Below are 9,613 nucleotides of genomic sequence, written 5' to 3'. Positions count from 1 at the left end.
TAAAGAATTATTATCAATATAATTTTCAACGTTATCGGATTAACGATTAGATAATAGCAAGCCGTTACTCGGCACTGTGTCGCTAAAAATATTAAAGTTGCATATTTTTTCAATTTTTATATTTTGAGAACCACTTGTTGAAAATTATATCGGGAGCCAATTCAATATTGCCTTTCTTGGGAGTCAATTCAGTGTTTGTTGAGGTACTTAACCTGATATTGGGAGCCAATTCAATAGTCGCAGAAAAAAATAGGTAGTATAGGTAAATTGAGTATCGGAAAAAAAAAACATAAATTAAAATATAATATGTGATTTTTATAATATCATGTTCTAGATAAGTAATAAATGGTATAAATAATTAAAAATTAAGTCCAGGAAAAAAATGTTAATATGTATAAATATTATGTTTTAGGTAAAAACTTAAATGATAAACATTTAACAAATTCTAATCGGGTATTCGGGTTATTATATTATAAGTATATTTTGTCATTTGTTCCTTTAAGTGTTTTTCTTTACCGAGAGTAATTTTCTTTTTTTGTATTGTACTTCGTAATTTAATTTTTCTCAGACTATACTTGTAATAGTTCGTCCACAAAATATAATTATTCAAAAGTAAATTATATAAGTACAAAATATTATATTTATTTTAAGTTTTTATTATTTTAGACCTAGTTGCGCCAATGGTTTATAGTCGGGACCCAACTTACCTACTACCTTTTTATACCCGGAACTCAACTTACCGCTTTCAAAATGAACACAAATTAACGCAGTAACACGTCAAAATATTACCGATAAAACATCCCCAACAAAACATTCCTAATCCAAAATACCCCACGTAAATATTAATTCAAAATGTAATTTTTTTATAAAATTCACATAGATTTTATTACAAATAACTATTATTAACATTTATAAAATACGAAAAACAATAATTAAAAAATGTTTAATATATATATTATAAAATCCTACGCGTCCTCTCTGTCACCCCTTAATCACAGTCTGGTTATTACATTACTTATCCTCCGCGTCCTAGTAATTAATTGTAAATCAACAAACCTAATAAGTCGTCAGTCGTCTGTGATTGTATAACATCTTGTCAATCAATTTTTTTTTTTTTGTACTCAGTTCAACACCAAATTATTCTTTTTTCACTCTTTCAGAGTATATTGAATAGTATTTTTTAATTAAAAATTATAAAGTGTTTAATTTAATTTAAGACAAGAGTCTAACAAGCTCACAACACGCGTTATAGGTAATGGATAATGATATAAAATGACATACTATACTATTATCAAAATAACGAATAACACACATTCACTCTAGATAAAATTCGATTATTACTCTAATTGCAACTTTTATAATAAAGGTTAACATTTTAAATTATTATTTACGCGTGAAATTTTGGTTTAGGGATATTGTGTCGTGGAATCATAGAAATCATAAATTAATATACAACCTTAAATGTAAATTTTAGTAGAATAAGACAATTAGGTATACCTATTATTTGATATTTTGATATAATAATAAAATATATATGATTTATTTATTAGAGAACTATACATACAGAAATTTATTGAGCGCAAATGATTTAAGTAAGATAATTATTTAATAATTATTATGGTTTATCTATAACTTTAATTGATTAAATAAACTAGAGAAGTTTCAATAAATCTAAGATTATGTTAAAAATAATTAAATAAATAGTTAAAAAAGTATATTATTGTTTCAAATGTGAAAAAATAACCAAATTTTTCATAAATAGACAATTCATCTCTATGTTTTTATTGTAAATATCAAATGTTATAAATTTATAACGTTTAAATATTTATCGAATTTAGTAAACTAATGATAAAGCGCAATGTAATAGAATTAGGTACGTAGTAGCATTGATTATAAATACTAGTATTTATAATCAATGGTAGTAGTGTTATACGTCCGCAAACAAGTTTTTACTTCTATATATTAAATAGTAATAACTACAAAATTCAATACAAAAAGTGTCCATACTATTAAATGTTACGTATACATTCAATATTTTAATAAAAATGAAAAAATAGCAAATTTTTAAATAATCATAAAGTTTACATTTAAGAATCGCTTAACTTAGACATTAAGCAAGAACTATTAATGATAATTAACATTTTCATATTTTTCTGAAAGGTATGAATATGGAAGCTGTAGACGGTAAAAATAAAATATAGACTATAACAGGGCTTCAAAATGTTATTTATAACCTTATAACGAAAAAAAATGAATACCATTAAACATTAATTATATCATTATCAGAGCCGTGCCGTGGGGGGCCTAGGGGGCATGGTTTAAAGGGGCGCCAAAAAAATTGAAATGCATTATGATAAATAAAATTGAGGCGAATATTTTTAATTTTGCCCTAGGCCAAATCTTAACGGCACGGCTCTGATCATTATCATTAATCATAATTAAAGATGAACAATAAACAAAAAATGTATTTGTAACGTAAACAATTTAATAACGTTATTCGAATTTTTTTTGGAATTAATCTAATAGTCTAGCCAACATATACTATAAGTTTTGTAGTTCTTACATTACGATTACGGTCAGTTTAATTATACCACAAATAACAATATAATTTAGAGAAAAAAAATGTATAATGTATTTATAAGTTATGACGTTAAACAACATTAAAAAACAAAGAATTAAAATAACGTTAAACATTAAAATATTATAAATTTAAAATAACCAAAACGGAAAAACGATATATTTTTTTTAAATTTAAGCCCTGGACTAAAATACATATATTTTATATGAAATGGCTATTTTAGCGTCCGATGTAATTCTACCTATTTTAGTACCATTATAATATGGTACTCGTGTAACATATTATGTTATAGTTGGTCCATACATAGATTGTATATACCATGAAGACTATAATAAGGAAACCAAACTCATACGGCCGCCAACATGAAAAAACGTACCGAAATGAGTCGCACGATTAAACGGGCTATATAGGTGGCGCTGCGTAAGCTAAGATTGCTACTTCAACCCCGCGTAGTATCTATAGGGATTATTCATGTGTTTTGCATTTTTTTTAAATATATGCATTATTTCGAACTATGACCCATTATAAATTTTATAGCTCGTAAAATTACACATTCATATAATATGTGCATATGTGTATATTTCATTACATTTTTTTTATTATTATATGAACAATCCTATTATTATAATATAGTCAATCATTTAACACTATCAATATTTTTCACTAACAGAATAAAATCTTGTACCCTGTGCACTGTGGTTCATTACTCAAATACTTAATACCATTGGCGAAGCGTCATAGGAGACAATGAGACAGACCCACTAAGAAATTAGAACACAGGACAAATAATTTTGTTTTATAAATTTTTTCCAAATTTTAACGTCATTTATATAATAAAAATGATACATGTTTTAATATTTGTTAAAATTGGTTTTTCGTTGTACAGTTATAGTCTTTAAGAATTATTAAAATAGATTAGATGCGCGCGATACGGCCGTGCGGGTCATTCCAAATATTATATTATACCAAAGAGACATTGCGATGTAACGTCTCCCAATTATTGGCGCGCGGGTACAGGGGGGATTTTTAATGTAAGTGGGGTTTACTATCTTCGCTATGAGACGCGTCTCGCTATTCGGATTTCTTCAATTATCGACATCGCCACCGCGTTGTCACACCATCGTGCCTTGTAAATCGCTATTACTGATAACCGATAGGTGCCTACGTGTTTCTTAATATTGTTGTTTTTATATTGTAGTTTGTACTCGTGGCTGATGATTTAATTTATGTCTATATAGTCTCTTACGGATGTCGGGAACTGAATAATAGATCTGATACTATTACTTGTATGCAGAGTATACATGAAATATACACACATATGCACATATGTGGATGCGTAATTTTACAAGCTATACAATTCATAATAGGTCATGGTTCGAAATAATGCATATATTTTACAAAAAACGCGAAAAACATGAATAATCCCTATACTACGTGTGTTAAAGTAGCAACCCTAACTTACGCAGCGCCACCTATGGCCGTTTAATCGTGCGACTCATTTTGGGACGTTATCAAAAGCGGAGTTTGGTCTTCATCATGATTTAAAATAATACTGGTAAGATGACGAGTAGAGATAATTAATTTTTTGGTGACTGGAATTATTCTAGTCTTCATGGTTATCTACAACTGTTATCTCATCACCACTGATTTGATTACCACGCTTTAATTCAAATTTAAATTATAACAGGTGTAACATTTAAGAAATGAGTTACCTCCATCCTAGATTTGTCTTGACCAATTTTATAACAGCTGAAATGGTGATTTGGAGATTATAATCGTAAGTTGCTGCCAAAGTGTCAAACATTCATAGTAGGCAGTAGCAGATGGTGGAAGACTGAAGGTCAAGTTCTCTTAAATGTTAAAAATATTCCTCTAAAAAACTAAAGACTTAACAATTTTACATAATATTTATAACAGTTTTTAAGGGTTTTTTAATACTATATTATAACCTTTTATGAATCGAATATGGACTTGAGCTTTAGCCTCTATCCCTCAAATCTTAAACACATTTTACACCTATGCATTGAATGTCCACTGTAGTAAAGAAAAATTTGAAAGTAAAACCTAAATATACATAATTAATTAATGTGTTTGTTACGATCACGATTCCCATACATAATTTGCTTATATTTTTAAGTATATAAAATAATTGTAATTTTAAAATTCGCACGTATATCAAACAAATATTGAAATATAATTTTAAAAGAAAAACCAATAGACAAATATAAATAATAATTCTTTAACTTAAGATGTAGTATGTATTTAAACATTTAAAGCAAACTAGAATCTCTGTATCACTTTTAATGAAGGTCTCTAATTTGAGAATTTTTTAGTATTTTATACTCATCCTTAAACACAAAATTTGGTCAATAAATTATCGATTAATAGGATCCAATATAATTTCATAATATTTCAAGTAAATGTATGTATATATTTTTCAAATAATTAAATCTAGTATTTTGTTTAGTTATAATTTTTTTTCATAATAATATACATACGTATACACATTTTTATATATTACTATTAATTAATACCTATCGACTATTGCCTGAACATATTATTTAAATTTTGAAAAATCTTTTTTATTTTGTACACATCATGTCATCATAATATATGTAAAAATGTAATATGATAAATTCTCAATGATATACGTATTTAAGTATAAAAATCATAATGTATGACTGACCAATGGTACTTCCAATTTCCAAGTACCAAGAGGCAGAAACATTAACGAGATACAAAATTAATTATATTTTTATCTTTATAAATTTAAATCAAAGTTGAATACCTACAACCTCAATAATGACTAACTATTAATTACTTGACACTGTAACAGAAATTTACGATATAAAACCTAGCCATTTTAGGAATTCTAAAAATGGTTGGTAGCTTATCCCCATAAAAATCTAAGTGAAACAAATGTACTTCTCAATTGACGTCCCTCTCAAATTGAAATTTAAATTGAAGTGGTATTTAAATCGACGATGTTAAAATTACGATTTGTTTATTAATATTTGGACCAATTGTAGAATAGGACATGGAAATAAATATATGAACTAGCCATTTCTACTATATTTAAAGTAAAATTTTTTTATCTAAAATAGTGAACAATTTATGATATCAAAATTATAAGAATTAGAATTTTATAAAATAATTTCTGGCAACGCATTGAATGACTTGATTTATTATTATATTTTTTTATAGAACCTAAAGACATGAAAAGTTGGAAGGGTAAATAATTGTATACAATTTGTATTATTACTTTCATCTCCTTAAGCTTGGTGGTACTGCATAGTGCATAATATATACTATATATCTGTAGTCAATAAAACAGTTATATTACATCAAATAGCGAAAAATTGTTAGATTTAGTCATTTAGATTATAAAATTATTTTAGAGTGATAATAAATCTATATATACTTGTATTTTGTAAATAGGTAAACCTTAATAGTGCAATAGTTATTACTTATTTTACGTGTTAATATGGAATGTCGTAAAATTTGACTTTCCATGAAAATTTTGTTTTAATATAGGTTGAAAATGTATGAAAAATCTGGTTTTAAATGTTCAAATCTATTAAATATAAAAAAAAATATAAATTTCTAACTAAAATAATAATTAATAATAATAATTTGAACATTTTTGAGATTTTACGAATTTCATCAAAATATTAAATTTAATCGATTAAAAAAAAATACTTTATGTATTTTCAATATGTTTTAATTAGCATATGAAAAACTTAGAAGGCTCTTTTGTTCAATTTTCAAACATAAAATATTCAGTTAATCCTTATTTTTTTGTTCATTTTTCCCGCTTATTTTAACCTCTCTAAAATAGAAACTGAGTCCAATTTGCTATCTAAAATCACCCTCAAAGTGGACATTTTTTGGACTTTTATTGTGTATACAAAAACGTGTATAAGGTACTATTAAGACGTTTGTGAATATAATAAATCCTAAACTCTAGAGGAAAAACAATTTCAATGATTTTAAAACTTTTTAACATTACAACTTAATGGTACCTAATTTGAGACAAACAGATTCTTTCACTTTCGTATGAAAAAACCTGAAGAAAACCCAAAAACTTAAGTTAAAATTAATCATTTAATTAACATTAAAATTTACCTTAATAATCAATATTTATATTTTGTGCATACAAATTTTGCGTTCAAGGAGAAAACGCACTAATTTTACGTATCTCTATGCGGCCCATTGTCATCGAGACAAGTTCTGCTATGGTAAGGTGTTGTATAGAGATGCACAGATGAAGAACTAGCTGATTTTCGTTGAACCGTGGCGTTTTCTTCTCTAGACAGAGAACCTTATGTGGAACCTTATTTTTATTATAATTCTAAAATTAGGTTTATTATGTCAGAGAACAAAAATATGTTATCGTTTGGTGTAAAATTCAAGTCTTTATAATTATTACTTTCTGAATTTTATAACAAAAAATAAAATAGATTTTGTCAATAACTCATATTAGGTAAATATTCCTTGTTTCTTATTAGTGTTTCACAAGTATTAAGTATTAAGAATTATCTTCTTAATTTATTTAGTATTGAAAATAAATAATCCAAAAATATGAATTGCCTCTTAAAAATGTCAATAATAATACTTTATGTAATTCTAATATATTATATTTTTTTCTTATAGTAGAAACAAAGGCTTACTTCGATTATCTTGTCACTGTTATTTTAGAGAATCATATAAGTACGTAATCTAGTGTACACTTATTAATAATAAAATCTGTATTTTTTACTTAGTTAAATAATAAAATAACGATACTGCATGTGTGGATGATAAACCTAAAATTGACTAATTTTCCGAGAATCGGTTGTCAACGATTTGTGCCGGCTATGGAATAAATACGAGTATAGTTGTAACGTATTTACGTATACACTAATATAATATAATAATATCTCTAATATGATACTAGATACCATATACAATGAGCGGAATATAAACCTAATAAAAAAATAACGAATACAATAAATGTGTCCTCTCAATAGCAAACAGCAATGAAAATAGAATTTTAGTCCGTGCAAGAAGTAAACTTAAGACAATATCGCAATATCTTGCATATTAATTTGTAGCGATTTTTGATTCTTGTCAATAATGGTCATATTAGTTTGTGTTTTTAAGTTGTTTCTTTTTTTCGTTTTTACTTATTTATTATTTTTTTTTAGATTCTGAACGGAGTGATGACTGTATTGATTTTACAATGATGTGTTTTTTTTAATTTTTATTTTTTTTGTGTGTCACCACGTTTTGGAGTAGGTAGTAATAGTACTTTAATTTTTAACTTCAGTCCCTCTTCGAAAAGGAAAATGAATCTATATGATACTTTGTCAAAAGTAAAATATTTCCAGTAGTTTTCAAATGCATCATAAATCCCTAAATAAAAGTAACAGGAAAACAGGAATTTTTACGCATAACCAGTTTTCGACAAAATCGATTTTTTATTTTGCTTTAACTCAAAAACCAATCTTTGTAAATACTCTAAATTTTCACCAAATGTTTATAGTAGCGTTATCTATTTACGATTAAATTTTAAAAATATTTTGACTTTTTTTAAGCTATTCGCAGACAATTGAAATTTTCGATTTTTCTTAATTTATTTTCTTGAAATGCCAATAAAAAAAAATTTGGCTTTCCAAAAACTCTTTAAAATTTAATACAAGGTTTATTATAAGTTGTACTTATCGTAGTAAAAAAAAATCAAAAATCGTTAGTCATAATTTTTGTTTATAGGCATTAAAAGTTCAGATGTTTACGAGATATGTAAAAATCGCGAAAATTTGCAAGGAATTTTGAAGTTTAAAATTCATAACATTTTTGTTATTTATACCTAAGGTTAAAAAACCTAACACAACGTTCTCCATAACTTTTTCTTCAAATAACTGTAAAAAAGAACTCCAGCGTCAATATAAAACACATTTTACGAGCGTATGAAATTTAAATTTTTACGAAATCATGTAAAATAACGATATATTACAATTTAAATATAATATATCCTAATAGGATAATTATTATACTAGGCTGATAAATCATCTCCGTTCAGGGTCGTTTTTCGTATACTATGATACCTGCCATTGCATTCAAATTTAACACATCCATTATAGTGATCTTCTGTCCACTTCTACTATACAGCAGAGTGATACCCACTTGCCCACCCCCCTTTTTTAATATGTGTCAATATTCATTATCAACACAATCAATCATACAATATGATTTTATTTAATGTATTCGTACATAAAGCCTAACAGACTACTAAATATTTATAAATTTAGATATATTGAACTTTATATAAATAATACAAATAAAATGTACAATGTATCTTATACATAAATATAAAATACAATTTTATTGTTGATTGTAGCCATGCCAAACATGAACGTTTTTAATTACTGCAGTGTATTTTATCCCAATGGACTGAAGCTAAAAGAACTATATGTTATTTTTAAAGAACCAAATTATAAAACGTAATTATCCTGTAAGTATATTAAAAATTATAAATTAAAAATAAATGTTATTAAATATCTTAAAAAAGAACCCGTTTCTTTTGTTTACTTTACTCATATAGGTTTCAAACGCAACTTGCAGCCAGTTTTAAACTATTTATTTATCTAATTTTTATTATTTAATGATTGTCTATTTTAGTTTAATTTTAACTTTTTCGATATTTTTTTTTCTTTTTAATTAAACTAACTTTTACGCACATTTATAAAATATATAGTATTGTTTAACATTTAATCATTAAAAATTATGAATAAACCTAAATTAAATTTAAATATATTGAAAATAAGACATCAATCAAAATAAAACACTGATTTTATATACCTACTCTATATAATATTATGTTTCCAGAATACTTCGATATCTTTGTAATGAATTAATTCAACTTTAATTTAATGATATAAATTATTGTTTCTATACAAAAACAATATGTTTTGAAAGTAATTTAGGTAATCAGCAGATTATTCATCTAATCGTAGATGATTAACATTAAATATTTCAGAATAAAAAGTTTTTTCT

At 25.6% G+C, this 9,613-nt stretch overlaps 1 long non-coding RNA gene across 1 annotated transcript; it reads left to right on the top strand.

The window, feature by feature from the left end:
* Positions 1-5,781: 5,781 nt before the first annotated feature.
* On the top strand, positions 5,782-9,073 carry LOC132929022 (uncharacterized). The gene is made up of 3 exons (XR_009662080.1): positions 5,782-5,809; positions 7,232-7,288; positions 8,958-9,073. It is a non-coding gene; the product is annotated as an uncharacterized LOC132929022 (long non-coding RNA).
* The last annotated feature ends 540 nt before the right edge of the window (positions 9,074-9,613 follow it).

The sequence above is a fragment of the Rhopalosiphum padi genome, chromosome 4 (assembly GCF_020882245.1).
Source record: "Rhopalosiphum padi isolate XX-2018 chromosome 4, ASM2088224v1, whole genome shotgun sequence".
NCBI lineage: Eukaryota > Metazoa > Arthropoda > Insecta > Hemiptera > Aphididae > Rhopalosiphum > Rhopalosiphum padi.
The sequence above is the reverse complement of the archived record's forward strand: the minus strand, read 5'-3'. Positions and strand labels throughout refer to the sequence as shown.